The sequence below is a fragment of the Phyllobates terribilis genome, unplaced genomic scaffold, assembly GCF_046119375.1.
Source record: "Phyllobates terribilis strain yellow unplaced genomic scaffold, ASM4611937v1 Scaffold_9__5_contigs__length_417890890, whole genome shotgun sequence".
NCBI lineage: Eukaryota > Metazoa > Chordata > Amphibia > Anura > Dendrobatidae > Phyllobates > Phyllobates terribilis.
Window position 1 is genome coordinate 114,093,644 of NW_027362769.1, and position 19,801 is coordinate 114,113,444.

A 19,801-nucleotide genomic window follows, 5' to 3' on the forward strand; every position below is an offset into this window, starting at 1 on the left:
TTCATTGAATCCATTGTTCCCTCTACCCGTGAAATGTCCCCTGTACCATTGGCTGCAACACAACCCCAAAGCATGACTGATCCACCCCCATGCTTAATAGTTGGCGAGATGTTATTTTCCTGAAATTTGGTGGCCTTTTTTCTCCACACATACCTTTGATCATTGTGGCCAAAGACTTCTATTTTAACCTTTTCGGTCGACAGAACTTGTTTCCAAAATGTATCAGGCTTGTTTAGATGTTCTTTTGCATACTTCTGATGCTGAATTTTATGGTGAGGCTGCAGGAGAGGTTTTCTTCTGATGACTCTTCCATGAAGGTCATATTTGTGCAGGTGTCTCTGAACAGTAGAACAATGAACCACAAAGCTAGAGTCTGTTAAATCTTTCTGTAGGTCTTTTGAGGTCAAGCGGGGGTTCTGATTTGCCTCTCTAGCAATCGTACGAACAGCTCGCACAGAAATTTTGCTTGGTCTTCCAGACCTTATCTTGACCTTCACTGTTCTTGTTAACTGCCATTTCTTAATTACATTTCACACTGAGGAAAGGGCAACTTGAAAATACTTTGCTATCTTCTTATAGCCTTCTCCTGTTTTATGGGCCTCCACCATTTTCATTTTCAGAGTGCTAGGCAGCTGCTTAGAAGAACCCATGGCTGCTGTTTTTTTGGCATAAAGTTAGAGGAGGCTTGGTTTTTATAAAGCTGGGAAATTTTCATCACCTGGCATTTCCTAACGATGGTAGCGAACAAGCCATAACCCTAACAGGCTAATTAAGGTCAGAAACCTTGGTCAAAATTATCAAAGCACACAAATCTCCAAGGGTGCCCAAACTTTTGCATAGACCCATTTCCCTTATTGTAATTTTTTTAAATGAAAAAAAAAAAGACCATCTATATACTTATTTGCCTAAAATACAACTGAAATATGTCATCTTTAACAATATGCCTTTTAGAGATCATTTCATCTTCAACTTGCTTAACTGTTCACAATAACAGTGATTTTGACCAGGGGTGCCCAAACTTTTACATGCCACTGTAATTAGAAGAAGATTCTTAATTTCCATTAGTGATTAAATACTTGGAACAAGATGCACTTACAGGGCTTCTCCTGTGAAAACAAGGATAAGGATAAGTGATAAACTATTGATTAGTGGGGGTCTGACTGCTGGGATCCATACCGATAGACAGAATGTGGATATTTTATCCCCATTAGACTGAAGCGGCATTGCGACTGAAGCAGTAGTTGTGCCTAAGGATCCATTCACTATAATGAGGCAGCAGAGTTACTCTGGACTCCATCTGGCCTCTGTTTAGCGGTGTCCTTCTTTTCAGAGGTGAACAAAACTGTGGCCGACAGGCGACAGCACTTTTATGCACTCCTAAAAAGACAGACACCGCCGGATCACATACCAGACGGCATCCACGGTGCCTACTACTGCCTCATTATAGGAAATCTTCCACTGGGGTTCTGTCTGAATCATGTATTTCAGAGATTTACACGGAAACCCTGGTGTAAGTGCTCAGTGTTGAGCGCAGCATAAATTTGCACTGAGCCTTACGGCGATCTTTGGGAGGCAGAAAGAAAAAAACATTTTTGCAAGGAGGGATAGAGCCCCCATGACCAGGACCCGTTGAAGCGCACACTGCGTAAAACGTCCGTCGTCCGTTCATTGTGCTCTATCCCTCCCTGCAAAAAGTTTTTTATACTTTAAATAAAGACTTTGAACTTTGAATAACCCGTGCGTGCTACTTCCATTTCTATTTGTCACAATGTATGAACTTTTTCACAACTAAGCATCCAGGGGTTCTTATGGCGATATTTTTGGTCTTGAACAACACAGTCAATTAAGGACATGCAGGTTGTTTAGTGCGGGCTTTTTTCCTTCTTGTTCATATCATTGATCTAATACTTTGCAATGCTTTTGCATTGCAGGGCATTGGATCAGCGTTTTGAACAAAGGCAGGAGTCGTGTCAGCTCTTGCTCTGAGGAGCTCTCAGGAGCTCTGTATATAGTGTACAGGTAATACAGTGATCACCGGTGACATTATACACAGGAGCTCTGTATATAGTATATAGGTAATACAGTAATCACCAGTGAAATTATACACAGGAGCTCTGTATATAGTGTATAGGTAATACAGTAGTCACCAGTGACATACACAGGAGCTCTGTATATACTATATAGTGTATAGTGTAAGTGTACATGTAATACACTAACTCACCAGTGACGTCACTAGGTGAAGTCCTTCATCTTCGCTTTTCTTCTTCATCTGCCACAGACCGCCATCACTTCTTCAAGCCAGGACTCATCTCTGCAGAAAATAACACACAGTTATCAATAACTGATCTCTTCTAGAGCACATTCCACACTTTTCCCTCGACTTCTACACTACACCAGTTGAAGAAAAAAGCGACATAGTGCCCCCCTGCACAGTAACAGGATCCCCCTTTTGCACCCCCCCATGGAAAACAGTTTCCTAAAAAGTAAATTATATTACAGAAGTAATAATCTTCCCCACTCGTCACCATAAACTAATAATGCATGTTCCTCAATCTGGTCCCTTGTACAGCCTGGCCCCCCATATATCCATCCTGTCCCACCCCCACATATATCCATCCTGCCCCAACAATATATCCCTTCTGGCCCCCATATGTCCAGCCTGGCCCCTCCATATATTTATCCTGGCCCACATGTATCCAGCCTGCCTCCCCATATATTCATCTTGGCCCCCATGTGTCCATCCTGCTCCCCCCCCAATATATCCATCCTGGCCTCCATGTGTCCAGCCTGCCCCCCATATATCCATCCTGGCCTCCATGTATCCAGCCTGCCCCCCATATATCCATCCTGCGCCCTATGTGTCCAGCCTGCCCCCCCCCATATATCTATCCTGGCCTCCATGTGTCCAGCCTGCACTCTATATGTCCAGCCTGCCTTCCATGTATCCATCCTGGCCTCCATGAGTCCAGCCTGCCCCCCGTTATATCCATCCTGGCCTCCATGAGTCCAGCCTGCCCCCCCATATATCCATCCTGCCCCCCATGTGTCCAGCCTGCCCCCATGTGTCCAGCCTGCCCTCCATGTATCCATCCTGGCCTCCATATGTCCAGCCTGCCCTCCCATATATCCATCCTGGCCTCCGTGTCCAGTCTGCCCCCCATATATCCGTCCTGCCCCCCCATATATATCCATCCTGGCCCCCATGTGACCAGCCTGTCTACCCCCATATATCCTTCCTGTCCCCTCCATAAATCCATCTTAGCCCCCATTTGTCCCACCTGCCCCACCCCATATATCCTGCCTGCCCCCACATATATCCATCCTGTCCTTTATATGACCAGTCTGCCCCCCCATATGTCCAGCCTGCCCCCCCTTATATCCATCCTGGCCCCCATGCGGGCACTGGCGATCATGTGTACCCGCTACTAAAGAGCATGAGTATTCACTACTCTCCACTCCCATGGGCGTGGGGAGCAGTGAAAATTCATGCTCTTTAGTAGCAGACACACTTGATCACAAAGCAGCTGCAGGAGCCACGGCTGCGGCTAAAAGTGTGCCCACTATTAAAGAGCATGAATATTCACTGCTCTCCACTATCATGGGCGTGGGGAGCAGTGAATATTTCCGGCAGCTGATCTCAGTGTGTGAGGGTGCATGTCTGTGACGTCGTGCGCTGCTTACATACTGATGTTATGTGTGCTGCATGAGGGGGCCATGTGTTATGATCTGCAACATGTACTAAGGAAAGATAGGGAAAAGCTGTCCCTACAGTAAGACTAAGCTGAATCCCTACGATGTAGCGGGCTGCCTGTTCCTAGCGAACAGACCAGCCTTAGTCCTCGGCTAGTCTGAACGAAGACCTATAGCATAATAAGGGGAGGGGTCCCTAAAAGAACTAAGGACTGGAACAAAAATGGGACACCTCCTAAACAGAGAAGTTGTTGCAGAACACAAAAAGACAAACAGACAAAAAGGTACTAGAGGTCCCAGAAGGACCAAGCGAACTGACAGAGATAAGCACCTGGCTAGAAAAGCAGTCAAACACTGAAGTCCAGCACAGCCAGAAGGGCGGAGCTGGAATATAAAGGCAGGTGGTCACGTGACCGCAAAACACAAGATGGTAAAAACAAACATGAGAGTTCTAACACCATGTATACCAGGATGGAGATGGGGGGTGTCATATATACCAGGATGGGGATGGGAGTGCCATGTATACCACGATGGGGATGAGGGACCATGAATACCAGGATGGGAGGCCAAGTATACCAGGATGGGGATGGGGGCCATGTATACCAGGATGGGGATGGGGGCCATGTATATCAGGATGGGGGGACATATATACCAGGATGGGAGATATTAGTTCAGAATTGGGGGACATTATACCGAATGTGGAGCCCAAAACTGGATCCCATATTGTAGATGTGGCCTCACAAGTGATTTATAGAGGGGTAACAATACATTTGGATTACATGATGTTATCTCTCTTTTTATACACCCTAAAATCTTGTTTGCTTTTGCGGCTCCTGCTTGACATTGAGTGCTGCTGCTCAGCTTACTAGTAACCAGAATACCCAAGTCCGTCTCCTGTTCTGTAGTCCTGAGTATACTCCCATTTAATGTATATGCAGCAATGTAATTACTCTGTCCTAGGTGCATTACTCTACATTTATTAACATTAAATCTCATTTGCAAAGTGTTTGCCCATTCAGACAACTTATCCAGATCGGTTTGTAGTATTGTACTGTCAGGGTCATTTTTTAATACTCTACATAGTTTGGCGTCGTCAGCAAAGATTGACACTTTACTTTCAATCCCATCCACAAGGTCATTAATAAAGAGGTTAATAAGAACTAGTCCTACCACAGATCCCTGCTGAACCCCAATGCTGACTATATCCCATTTAGAGAATGTACCATTTACGACTCTTTGTTTCTGGTCTTTAAGCCAATTCCTTTTTCATGTTCCACTATAAATAAATACCATGTAACATTACTAATAATATCCATATCACAGAAACGAAACTTATTGTGGCAGCTTTCACTTTAAAATCTTCACAATAGGTGAGGGTAACTACTACTCACCTCCTTCCCCTTCTCTGCACAATGTCCCCCGCACAGGTCACAGAGCAAGTCTAGAAAACCTTAGAATTCAAATAGCAATCTGCAGTTATGGTTCATTTTGCTGATATCAAGAATATCTCTATGTATGTAACTGTATGTAAAAATTATACTATTGGAAAATAAAAATCAGATTAGAAATGAAATAGCAATCATCTGGTTTTAATTAGTAAAGAAATATAGGTGATACATTCATTTTCTTTGGACTGATTTCAAGATGCGAAAAAGTCTCCAACTGGTGCACATTTCTACTATATTTTAATGTTTTTTTTTTATTTTTGTTAAAATTTTCCACTATAAAAAAATAACATGTAACATTAGTAATGATCTCCATATCACAGAAACTAAACTTATTGTGGCAGGTTTCACTTTAAATTTTTCTTTCCTATGTGGAATGTAAAAATCCAGAAGCAAAGAACAAGAGAGTGTTGATATGTATAATGTAGCCCATCTTATGTCACCCACAGACTGAGATTTTCAAGGAAATCAGACAGTGGATTAAGCATTCCCTGGCTGCCTGTTCACAAACATAGAGCTCCCTACGGCTGTCACCTCCCAACGGATCTGCAGAAAAAAAATGCTTTGTATCTTCTGGCTTCAGAGAAGGTATGTTGGAATATATTTCTATAGATTCCTGTGGTCTTATTAAACTAAGTCTCATGTGAATACGGCAGGAAATTACTCAGCAAAAGAACCTGAATTAAAAAAAAAAAATTGATTTTATTTTCTCTTATATTTGAACAAAATTGAAATATCATTTATGGATATTTTTATTTTCTATATATATAAATGTTTCAAATTATTTTTGGCGCAAGTAGCCTGATTCTAAAAATCGTACTGGGATTTATAGAATTCTCTCTCTATGTCTTAAATGGTCTTATACATTGTAGATCGTCAGCTGTAACATTATATTCCCCTGCTTCGCACAGGATCCCAGCTTGTCCCTGATTTCACCGCATCACAATGTAAACTCATGAATATGTATGACCATACCCAGAATCCTTTGCACACTTTTTTTCATTCTGCACAATGCTATTACTTTGTTGAAAATATTGTTCTGCCCTCATCTCTTTTTTTTTTTTTTCTTCTCCGTACTCTTCTTGGTATTATTTGCCAGGGCACTAATATCTGAATGGCTTTCGTATGAGGAATGGCGATTTTTTTTTTTTTAAGAAACCTTTCAAAATTCTGATTTGTGTAGTTGATCTTCTTGTTAATATAATGTGTGTATTCCTAAAATGTATGTACTCATTACTAATATTGGTTTAACCCCCCTCCACCCCCCCTCCCAAAAAAAAACAAAAAAACTAAAATTGTAAACATAGTCAATTCTGCTAACCAGGTATTGATGGCGATGTAAAGCATGTGGTTGCTACACTCCAGAAATTAAAGAGTTAAAGGTGGAGTGCTGCGAAAACTCATTTTGCAGGGGCTGCACTGAGGATCTTCTGTAATCTTGCAGAATGCATTGTTCCTTCCTGCAGACTTGCCTTTAACCCTTTTAGTGCATTTTATTCAAAGGCGACGCTTGGTGGAACCGTACCATTTATTACCATTCCTATTAGAAATTTCACTTCTTTTTTTTCTTCTAATCGCTATACCCTAGTTTGTAAGCTTCCACTCGTTCCATGACTTAAAAATAAAATAAAATAAAAAAAATATATATATATATATATATATATATATATATATATATATATATATATACCATTCTTCCTTTTTTTTTCCCCTCGGATTAGCTGGGTACATTATCTCAACAATTTGCAACAAATCAAAAAATCAATGCAACAATTCACTGGCTGTACCATGCAGATTAGAAGCATTGTCAGCACTTTTCATTAACAAGATTGATTAAATAATTTGTGCTGTTGCTAAATCATTATATTTGGAGTTACAAAAAAAATAGACTCTGTTAAAACTGGAGCTACGTTCTGTTCCAGACAGAATTTACCAACTAACGTGTTCCATAATTCACATTTATGAAGAGTTTTAGACGCTTTTGTAACCACTTTTGGGGATGTGGCTAAATGCGCTCATATAATACAGCAAGGAGTTGATTCGTCAAACAGTTTTCACCCAAATTCTGGCGAGAAATTGTTTGAAATTTAATTTTTATACTAGTTGTTTTTTTTTTATACAAGTCCTGGCCAGCTCCACTTGCTCTTGGTAAAAGGGTGCGTGGCACAGGGTGGATGACAAATTCATCAAAATTTATGCTACAGAAAAATACTCCAATTTCTGGCTGAAAGATGCAACAAATTCATAAAGTGGTGCGCGTCTTAATGAATTTGGCACATCTTACCCCAGTGCACTGTTCATCAAAACGGTAGTCTTGGTGAATCGGGGCTCAAATTTATTAAAGGTATGGACCAGTTTTTGGCTTAAAAATGGCTCTAAAACTAAACCAACTAATAGGTGACTAAGCCGTCTAAAGACACACCAATTAGTGTTGAGCGAGCATGCTCGACACTGCTCGGTACTCGCCCGAGCATCTCACTACTCGGGATGTTCGGCGAGCACCGAGCATTTTCGGGTTACTCGGGCGGGAGCTCGGGTCTCCGCCCTGCATGTTTGGCGCTCCTTACAGAGCCAATGAACATGCAGGGATTGCCAGCCAGTCACTGTAATGCCGCAGCCATGTTGGTTGTGGGCATTACAGTGATTGACTGGCCGCACAGCGTCACCTCGAGTATTTAAAACCGGGCGCCGCCATCTTTGACACAGTCGCTACGGATCAGACAGTGTAGGGAGAGTGCTGCTGAGCTAGGGAGAGATATATACTGCGAAATAGGTAGTGTAGGGTCTCTAAAGCCTGCAAAATCAAACAAACAGTCCTTCTGAGGACTAATATCCATCCCAGATAGACAAGGACTTGCACAGGGATAGTTGCAAGTCTGCATCTTCTGATGCGGCAAGGATCACTTCTGATGGGCACACTTTTAGGCAGTGACCTGGGTGTCAGAGATGCTTCCAGGGGTCTTCCCCATGCTGTTCCCATGTCTTTTCAGCACTGTATGCATGTGTCACACAGCACATAGCCCGATAAGGTTGTAAAATGTTAAAATGACATTTCCCGGTGAATGCGTTTGTCACGGTTGAAAGCAATACAAAAGTGCAAAAACGCATAAAAAATGCTACTTGTGAACATAGCCCAAGGTGTGGAGGAGTATTTTTGTTTATTTATTTTACCTTATACACAAGTCTTTACCCTGGAAAAGATGTTCCTTAACATATTTCACAGGAAAACAGTTTCAGTTTCGTTTTTGAACGTTTTATTGTGAGCCCGTAAAAGTGGCTTAATACCTCTGACCACATTGTTGACAGCAGTGACCTGGGGGTCAGAAATGCTTCCTGGGGCGATCCCCATGCTGTCCCCATGTCATTTGAGTACTGTCACTGTCGTTTTGGGCACTTTTTAGGCTTTCTACAGACTGCCGGGGGTGCCGCCGCAAAAATGGTCGGGTCTCCCATAGACTAACATTGGGCTCGTTGCTCGGGTCGAGCACCCGAGTATCAAGGTGAGCTCGGCCCGAGCTTCGAGCACCCGAGCATTTTAGTGCTCGCTCAACACTAACACCAATGTATCATCCAGCATGAGCCACTGTGAAACCTGTTGTGCATTTTAAGATTGCCTCTTCTACCGTTTCACGTCTAACTAGTAAACAGAACTAGTAAATCTGCCCCTGTGTTCGGGTTTACTACTTGGAGAGGTTGTTACGGTGTTATATATACATATTGATATGTGGATAGATCTGATGCTCTTGATAGGCGCTTTCAGTGGTGGACACGGGTCAGCATGGACAACCTGACTGGTCTCCATCTATGCAAGCTGTGATGTACCATAAATTCTGCCACTTTGCAACACTACCATCAATTTGTGCTACAGTGGATTTCATGTCGAATGTGACCTAATGGCCACAATGAGCCTTGGGCATCCTTGACCTGGTAGTTGGTCTATTGCCTGTCCTTCCTTTTTTTTTTTTTGTAGGTACTAACCACTGAATACCAAGAACACCATACAAGGTCTGCTAGTTTGGAGATACCTTGAACCAGTCGTCTTACCATAACAACTCGGCCTTTGTAAGAGTCTTTAGTTTTGCTCGTATACATTTTTCGGTCTTCCAACACATCCATTTTCTGAACCAATGGTTCACTTTCTGTCTAATATATTACCCCCTTGATAGGTGACAGAAGCCTCCCATACAGTTTTGATAGTCGTTAGCTGAGTAATGGTTCAGTCGATCGTTCGCCAGGCACCTATCTCACCTAACTCCTCCATACAAAGGAGCGCACACTCTGTTGAGCGTTCCTGTGTTCTGGATGAGAGCGCCACCATCAGACATCTCTGGCAGTCGCTTATCCCTAGAGAACAAAAGCATAGTCAGTCCGAAATTGGATATGGTGGTTACTAATCTCCCCCGACAATCATGTTTCGGGGCCTCCATACACATTAGACTGTCGGCCAAACTCGTCAATATCGGTGGATTAGGCTGACATTAGTCTAATATGTATGGGGGACTTGGGTCACAAGATAATCAATGTTATTAACTTCACTTGTCATTGCGTTTAATGTTATGACTGATCACAGTATACCTAAAAAGCACACATGTCAAACTCTGCCCACGATGCTGGCACAACTCCTTCCCCCCCACCCCACCCATCCAGGGGTAGATGTATTTTATTTATTTTTTTAATGTGGGGCCCATTATACTGTATGGAGCGGTATGTGGGGCCATTATACTGTATGGTGCACTATATGGGGCCCATTATTCTGTATGGAGCAGTATTGTAGGGCCATTATTCTGTATGGAGGACTATATAGGGCCTTTATACTGTATGGAGGACTATGTGGGCCCATTATTTTGCATGGAGGACTATGTGGGGCCATTATACTGTATGGATAAGTATGTGGGGCCATTATTCTGTATGCAGGACTATGTGGGGCCCATTATTCTGTATGGAGGACTATGTGGGGCCCATTATTCTGTATGGAGGACTATGTGGGGCCTGTTATACGGTATGGAGGACTATGTGGGGCCCATTATACTGTATGGAGGACTATGTGGGGCCCATTATTCTGCATGGAGGACAATGTGGGGCCCATTATTCTGTTTGCAGGACTATGTGGGGCCCATTATTCTGTATGGAGGACTATGTGGGGCCATTATACTGTATAGAGGGTTACGTGGGGGCCATTATTCTGTATGGAGGACTATGTGGGGCCCATTATTCTGTATGGAGGACTATGTGGGCCCATTATTCTGTATAGAGGAGTATGTGGGTCCATTATTCTGTACGCAGGACTATGTGGGGCCCATTATTCTGTATGGAGGACTATGGTGGGCCCATTATTCTGTATGAAGAACTATGTGGGGCTCATTATACTGTATGGAGGACTATGTGGGGCCATAATTCTGTATGGAGGACTATGTGGGGCCATTATACCGTATTGAGGGCTACGTGGGGGCCATTATTCTGTATGGAGGACTATGTGGGGCCCATTATTCTGTATCGAGGACTATGTGGGACCCATTATTCTGTATGAAGGACTATGTGGGACCCATTATTCTGTATGGAGGACTATGTGGGGCCCATTATTTTGCATGGAGGACTATGTGGGACCCATTATTTTGCATGGAGGACTATGTGGGACCCATTATACCGTATGGAGGACTATATGGGCCCATTATTTTGCATGGAGGACTATGTGGGACCCATTATTCTGTATGGAGGACTATGTAGGACCCATTATTCTGTATGAAGGACTATGTGGGACCCATTATTCTGTATGGAGGACTATGTGGGGCCCATTATTTTGCATGGAGGACTATGTGGGACCCATTATTTTGCATGGAGGACTATGTGGGACCCATTATACCGTATGGAGGACTATATGGGCCCATTATTTTGCATGGAGGACTATGTGGGACCCATTATTCTGTATGGAGGACTATGTAGGACCCATTATTCTGTATGGAGGACTATGTGGGACCCATTATTCTGTATGGAGGACTATGTGGGGCCCATTATTTTGCATGGAGGACTATGTGGGACCTATTATTTTGCATGGAGGACTATGTGGGACCCATTATACTGTATGCAGGACTATGTGGGACCCATTATTCTGTATGGAGGACTATGTGGGGCCCGTTATACTGTATGGAGGATTATGTAGAGCCATTATACTGTATGGAGGACTATGAACAAAAAAGGGCCCACCTCAATCTATCAGACGAACCATGATACCTGGTTAGGAATGCCAGGACATGGGTCGGTTGCAGCCTACTCAAACATAACATAAAAGAAAAAAGGAGAACATATGAGTATTGCGGCAGTAAAAGCATCAAATTATTAAATACAAATTACATGATAAAATATACCAATAACTTCATATAAATAGGATGGGAGCTATAAAGTGCAGGGTGCCTAGCAGACCAGGGACACACAGCCTGAAGTTTCAGAGATGTGTGGCAATAATTATAAATCAATGAGGTTATTATTGATGCAGCATCACTGGCAGGAGCATTTCCTGAAGTTGGAAAGGTCCAAATGGACCAGGGCATATGGAAAATTCCGTGCCTTATTCTCCTACTCCCAGCGTTGCCACTCACCTAAATGGTTAACCATATGCCCTGGTCCATTATACTGTATGCAGGACTATGTGGGGCCCATTATACTTTATGGAGGACTATGTGGGGCCATTATATTGTATTGAGGACTATGTGGAGCCATTATTCTGTATGGAGGACTATGTGGGGTCATTATACTGTAAGGAAGACTATGTGGGGCGCATTATTTTTTCATGGAGGACTATGTGGGGCCATTATTCTGTATGGAGGACTATGTGGGACCCATTATTCTGTATGGAGGACTATGTGGAGCCATTATACTGTATGGAGCTCTATGTGGGGTCATTATACTGTATGGAGGACTATGTGGGGCCATTTTACTGTATGGAGGACTATGTGGAGCCATTATACTGTATGGAGCACTATGTGGGGTCATTATACTGTAAGGAGTGATAAGGAAAAACTTCCTCAATTGTAGACGTGTTTTTAATAAATATCAAGGTTGGTCCGCGACTTTGTCTACGTTTATAATTTTGGCCCTCTGTGTATTTGAGTTTGACATCCCTGCTATAAAGAGATGCAGTTAAGGGAAGTGTGTCATCAGATCAGAAAATTACATTTTTGTGTTCTATTTATTTATTTTTAATTTTGGCAATTCTTTTTTCTTATGTCACTATCTTTATTAAAAATAAAAAGTATAAATCTTGCAGTACTCACACTAGTCACTGTGACTACTTTAGACACATACTTGTTGTTTCAGGAACTCTACATGTACATTAGCAGCAAGGAACAGACTCAGACCCTATCTTTTGCAGTCTAGCATCTAATGAGCATGTGCGAAGGTCATTGTGACGTGATGGGGAAGCTGTGACATCGACTTTTATGATTGTTGTGCATAGCAGTGTTATCAGCGATTGTAATCCTGCCTCTGATGATAATGAGCCTGCTGAAAACTCTTCCTGAAAGTACAAGAGTCTAAAATAGCCCTAGTGGCCACTGTAAAAATTGCAAGATTACATTTTTTTTATATAGAGATCGCGATATATACAGGTGCTTCTCACAAAATTAGAATATTATCAAAAATTTTATTTATTTCAGTTCTTCAATACAAAAAGTGAAACTCCTATATTATATAGAGTCATTACAAACAGAGTGATCTATTTCAAGTGTTTATTTCTGTTAATGTTGATGATTATGGCTTACAGCCAATGAAAACACAAAAGTCATTATCTCAGTAAATTAGAATACTTTATAACAACAGCTTGAAAAATGATTTTAAAATCCGAAATGTTGGCCTACTAAAATGTATGTTCAGTAAATGCACTCAATACTTGGTCGGGGCTCCTTTTGCATCAATTACTGCATCAATGCGGCAATGTGGCATGGAGGCGATCAGCCTGTGGCACTGCTGAGGTGTTATGGAAGCCCAGGTTGCTTTGATAGCAGCCTTCAGCTCGTCTGCATTGTTGGGTCTGGTGTATCTTATCTTCCTCTTGACAATACCCCATAGATTCTCTGTATACAGGGTGGTCCAAAAGTAGGTGGACAGAAAGTGTAATAAGGTTATGAAGGGGGAGATTTATCAAACATGGTGTAAAGTGAAACTGGCTCAGTTGCCCTTAGCAACCAATCAGATTCCACTTTTCATTCCTCACAGACTCTTTGGAAAATGAAAGGTGGAATCTGATTGGTTGCTAAGGGCAACTGAGCCAGTTTCACAGATCTAGTTTTCACAGATAGATCTCCCCCAAATCTGTTTTCTTTTCAGATAATTCAGATATCACATAATGGCAAATAAAATCCATTTTCTTTGATCTGTATTTAAATTAACAGAGTATTGGAAATCTCAAAATGCTGAAACCGTTAGAGAAAATTGGGTTGAAACATTAATGCTCCAAAAACAGGTCGACCCAAAACAGTCTGTACAGAAGATAAACAAGTTGTTGCTGAAATATTTGTTCAGAGTCCAAAAAAGTCCACCAGAAGAGCCTCTTTGGAATTGGGAATTTCACGAGCTTCTATCATGCGAATCCTGAAATCTATTGGGTGGAAAGCTTATCCTCCACGTCTAATTCATGGTTTATTGGAGGATGATCCAGACTGGTGGCTGCAATTTAGTGTTTGATAAATCTCCCCCTTCATAACCTTATTACACTTTCTGTCCACCTACTTTTGGACCACCCTGTATATAACAATACCAAAATAAGAAATAAATACGGTACATGTAACACATAAACTTGATTGAAACAATAGGTAATTTTTCTGATGATACATTCCCTTTAAAGTATAACTTTCCGTGTTTTGTGGTCATCAGAGGTTGATGATAGATAGTCCAATTATGTTAGTGGAAGTGGCGAAGGCTTTGGCTGTGTCACCTGGCAAGAGGTCACCGAGAATCATTACTATTCCGGTTGAGATAAGTAAAGCCTATCAATGGAAAGTATTGACAAAATGGGTAGTGACCTGGAATGAGGCCAAAAAAGTAAACCAGTTGATAACATCTATGAATGAAGCCTTAATCATCCTAGGTCATGAAGAACAAAATTATCCGACAGTACTGGTCCCATATAGAGCAACATAACTAACCCCTTCCCTCCTCAACAATTTTAATTTTTTGCATTTTCAATTTTTCCTCTACCTTTATAGCCCTAACTTTTTTTTTTCATTGACACACTGTATACATGTAAGGGCTTATTTGCGGAACAAGAGGTAGTTTTGAATTACACCATTTATATTACCATGCAGAGTAAGGAAAAGTGGCAAAAAAAAAAGTTCCAAATCTGATGAAATGGTGTAAAAAACATAATTCCACATTTTTTGTGGGGTTTTATTTTTTTTCAGTGTTTTTTGCACAGTAAAAATGACCTGGAAATATGATTCTCCAGGCAATTGTAATTATGGAGATACTAAACATGTATTGTATTTTTTTACTATTTTAACTGGATTAAAAAATGTCAGTATTTTGTTAAAAAAAAATGGTTTGCCTCACCATTTTTCAAGACCCATAATTCATACAATTTTAGATAACATACTCAGGGGAGCATAGGTAATAAACTAAAAGCAAAAACTGGGCACTTTTGACCTGGTGACAGGTCTTCTTTAATATTAGGGATTAAGTATTTAACTTTGTCAGCAATTAAAAAACCGAGAGGGTTTGTTGAATTTTACCCCAATATGGAAAAATTGATTAAAATCCACTACTTCAAAGGTTTTGAACACCAGTTGGAATCTAAAGACCCCAACATTAACTTAAAATCCAGCCAAACTATTTCAGAACCACATACTAGAATTACAAATAATTTAGACCCCAGACCAAAAATTTATTAAGACCTCTAAATCAGATTATAAATCAGAAAAGAAAAACAATTCTCACTCCAGATCAGGCCCTAGTCCAGATGCTTTTTATTAATATCAGACCCCTAAATTAATTTCACATTCCAAACCAGACCCTCTAAATCAATATCAGACCCCAGGCCAGACCCATTTATACATACAGTAAACGAGAACCACCGAATGATAGGTCCAATAAGGCAAAAGATACATAAATAACTTTTATTATCGTAAAGGCAACACGTGGCACTACATGCAAAAGGAAAAACCGCATTGCAGTGTCCAAACACAAACATAAATCCCCTGACAAAGGACTTGTTGTCCGAAACGCGCGTCGGGGTTTGCCGCACGGTGCCATTCACATAAGCTGCTGTAGACACAGGTATATTATTTACATTCTGATTGACTATACGCTGTCACTTGTTTATGTAACATTGACTGTCCAGATGCATTTGAGATGGGTATGGTCACAATGATGGTGCACAGAGTACCTTTATATTTATGAGTTGGCCTGACATTTGTTTTCGTTCCTGGACTTCTAGGTGATATTCACCATATGTTATATAGAGCTTCAGCACTCAGTCTGACATGTACACCTGTTGTACTACTATCTGTATGTTTCAATGCAGCTCATGATGTAACTTCTACTGTATGATTTATGTTTGTGTTTGGACACTGCAATGCGGTTTTTCCTTTTGCATGTAGTGCCACGTGTTGCCTTTACGATAATAAAAGTTATTTATGTATCTTTTGCCTTATTGGACCTATCATTCGGTGGTTCTCGTTTACTGTATGTTTGTTACCGAATGGTCTGCCATTCCCTATTGGTCCATATATTTTAGCACTCGATATAGGTTAGACCAGGCCAATCTACGGGTGATAGTTCAGTGTTTTTTGCCTCCATTTATACATAGCAGACCATAGGTCAGACCCCTAACTTAATATCAGCCCCCTAAATATATGAAGAACACAGAGCTCATATATTAATTTCAGACCTCTAAGTTAATGTGTTTGTCCTCTAGATGAAAAGTTAAACTTAAAGAAGTTGTCCGGCCTTAGGGTACAAGTCTGCAGTCACTCTATGTGACTGCAGACTTGTGAATTCTCACAGGATTTTCCGGTGCCGGCGCTGGGAGCGATTTGCATACTTCCGACCACATTCCAGCTAGACATGTTCGGCCTCGCTCAATACACTTGCATTGAGTAAGGCCATGCATGTCTAGTCAGCATGTGACTGCATGTATGTGACTCGCCCCCTGGGCCGAGGGGCACCCGGAACCGGGCTTCTGGGGGTTGTAGTATCCGTGGCGGTGACCCGGTCCCGTGGCTCAGGGTGGTCAGGCCAATGGCGGTATTTTGTGGGTTTTAGGTTAATTGTCCAACTACGCCACCCGTGGATTGCGGTCAGTGCGGACCGCCACTGCAAGGCAGACCGCTGGGGCTGATGGTGTGTGCAGCTGAGGTAGTGTGACTCCCCACGGGAAGAGTGCAGCCCCAGGGCAGAGAATGTGGATGATGGGAGTGATGGTGCATGGGCATCCCAGCACTAGTAGTGCTGGTGCGGCGATGAAGCACAGAGACGTGGGGTTGCAGTTCAAGTTCTTTACTCACAGTTCTTTATGTCCCAAGTCATTCCGCGGGCAATGACTGCCCAAGCCGTGCTGCGTCCACCAGGCAGGGGGCTCGGTCAACCCCCAGGCAATTCCAGAGTGTGTCACAGGACTCAATTCTACTCCTTTCTCTGGCCGTGCCCCACCAGTGACACTACGTCTGTCCAGCTCCCGCGGGCCTTCTCTTGGGAGGGCTTCGTGCTCACCTCCCTGACCCTATGTGGTATGCCTTTCTAGTAGGTGTAGTGAGGGGTCGCACCAAGATATGATCGTGACCGCCGGTCCTTGGCTGAGGATTAGTCGCCTCCACCAACTTGGGATCCGGTACCCTGTTCTGCCAACCCGTCACCCGCAATCTCCTGGGCCTTTGGGGTTCCTTCTGCCTTCGTGTCTCTGGGCCTCTCTTGGTGTTCTGTTCCTTTCTTCCTTTCCTTTCTGTTCCTATCTTTTCTGCTGGCTCTGGCCTCACAGGCTAGGCCGGCCTCCGGAGCAGAGCTCCACAGAGGCCCTGCTCTGTCACTTCCTCTCTCAGACTGAACCCTGATCTAAGATGGTGCCCACCTTATATACCTCCCTCTCTGTGTATGAGCCCAGGTGACTTGCAACCAATGGGCTCCTACCTATGCCCAGAGTCCGTCCCCTCCTGCTCCTACATCACTGGGTTTTCCTCCCCCCTCCCCACTCCAGCCAGGGACAGATTCTGTCGTGCCTGCATTTCTGTCTAATGGGAACACCGTTGAACTGTCCCTCGGAAATGGGGTGTGTGTGATGCATGCAGCTAAACGAGCCCTGGTCCACACTCTATCCTTACCCGGGAGTGGGATATCACACCCCTGGTTTGAGGTGCAATACCCCTGTAGCGGCCGAACCCTCGGGGCGCTACATTTGCAAATCGTATGTGTGGTAACACACACTGGAGAGTCCTCATGCGTGCTGTGCGGATTCACAAGTCTGCAGTCACATAGAGTGACTGAAGATTTGTACCTCAAGGCCGGACAACCCCTTTAATGGGCCCGCGTGGTGTAAGATATTAAAAAAAAAACTATACTCACCTCCTAGAGAGGTGCCGCTCCACCTATCTCAGTACTGTGTCTCCTGCCTGTCTACTGGTATTATTAACATTGAGTGGGGGATATCAAGTGACCACTGCAGCCAATCGATCGACTGTTGCCTTTACAAATAGAAATGTGGATAGATGTAAAGAAGTCTAAACTTCTGTAGATAAAGTTTACTTGGGAGAAGAGAGGGGTGAGGATTGAGGGGTTTACTCTTTAAGGGGGTGATAAAAAGCAGGCAATAAATACTGCAAGGTTGTGCTGTATTTGGTCATGTGAAAATATAAAAAAAAGAAATACAAAAAAGTTAAACGATAGGGTATGTGGTCCGAAATGATAAGTCCTGTGTTTGTACTCTGCATCCTTAATAATTGATGTTTTAAGGACTGTAATAACAATCCAACAGCTAGAAGAAGATGATCAACGTATTATTTCCTAATACACAGCTTGCGCGACTTTCATTGCTGTAATAACCTGGTCTTTCACTTCGCCCCACGTAATAAATGACTGTGTTGATTTCAATTTCATAACAGACAGATGAACTGTAGCAATGATAGGGGGATTGCTCAGAAGAGTGCCATGGAAACAGGTCTGACTAACACACTTGGCCTATATTTTAGACATAAAAATACATAATAATGCACTTTTAGAGGAACTGCAGATCCTATGGTAAAAAGAGTCAGTGCAAAAATATTTCTTTTTTTTTTTCTCTTTTTAAAAATTGCATCAAATGGGTTTTGTTGGCGGGTGGTTTATGTGTTCTTCCATTAATAAATATTTCAATATGACATCTATAAAGTTTATACATCAATAAAATTCTCCCCTTCCCCAATGATCTCTGCTGATAAGTTAAAGCAAGAGTCCGGCATTTTTTAGATTTATTTCACCCCAAGAAAGGTATCACTAATGCATGTTCCCTGCACCTAATATTATAATTATCAGCCGCCGTCTTCTGTTCTGGACGCTGCATCGGCCGTCTTCTGCTAGTTGTGACCTGCCGGATCCCTCCAGAAGTCACTTCTCAATATAAGACTACTAGATGGTGGCCCGATTCTAACGCATCGGGTATTCTAGAATATGTATGCGGCCGACCGGGCGCAATCAGTATAGCGGTGTTTAAATTTGGCGCCAATACTGCTGATTGGTCGTGGACGGCGACCGCGACCAATCATCAGAGCGTTGTTTAAATTTGACACCAAAATTGCTGATTGGTTGTGGCCGGCCACCGCGACCAATCAGCAGTGCGTTGTTTAAATTTGGCGCCAATCTCGTTGATTGGTCGCGGCTGGAGTCCGCGACCAATCAGCAGAGCGTTGTTTCAATTTGGCGCCAAGATCGGTGATTGGTCGCGGCCGCTATTTAAATGTGGCGCCCAAATCGGTGATTGGTCGCGGACAGCGGCCGCGACCAATCAGCACAGCGGTGTTTAAATTTTGCGCCAAGATCACTGATTGGTCGGGTGCGGAGACCGCGACCAATCAGCGAATCGTATTGGTGAGGACCGGGGAGCGGAATCGTATTAGTGAGGACTGGGGAGCGCCGCTGCCTGTGCGGCTACTTCCGCTGCGAGAAGCCGGGACATGAGCGGCCGCTCGCACCAGAAGTATCCCGACCCGCAGCGCCGCTCCCCGGTCCTCCCTTGACATCCTAGCCGCTGATCTCCCGACAGTAGCCGCATGGTGTTACTAAGGTCCGGACATTTGTGTTCAAATTCGCTGATTGGTCGCGGGCGCTGCCCACAACCAATCACCGATTTATGCGCCACATTTAAATATCGGCCGCGACCAATCACCGATCTTGGCGCCACATTTAAACACTGCTGTGCTGATTGGTCGCGGACACTGCCCGCGAACAATCACCGATTTTGGCGCCACATTTAAATAGCGTCCGCGAGCAATCAGCACAGCGGTGTTTAAATGGGTCTGCAAGATCTGTGATTGGTCGCATCCGCTATTTAAATGGGGAGCCCAAATCGGTGATTGGTCGCGGGCAGCGTCCGCGACCAATCAGCACAGCGGTGTTTAACTTTTGCGGCAAGATCAGTGATTGGTCGCGGCCGAAGATCGCGACCAATCACCGATTTGTGCGCCACATTTAAATAGCGGCCGCGACCAATCACC

At 43.1% G+C, this 19,801-nt stretch overlaps 1 protein-coding gene across 1 annotated transcript in view; it reads left to right on the forward strand.

The window, feature by feature from the left end:
• The first annotated feature begins 5,586 nt into the window (after window positions 1–5,586).
• Window positions 5,587–19,801, forward strand: part of TLK1 (tousled like kinase 1) — a 374,214-nt gene continuing 359,999 nt past the window's right edge. Inside the window, exon 1 of the mRNA XM_073646967.1 lies at window positions 5,587–5,723. The gene's annotated coding sequence lies outside the window, so the exon portion shown is untranslated. The remainder of the gene's footprint in view (window positions 5,724–19,801) is intronic.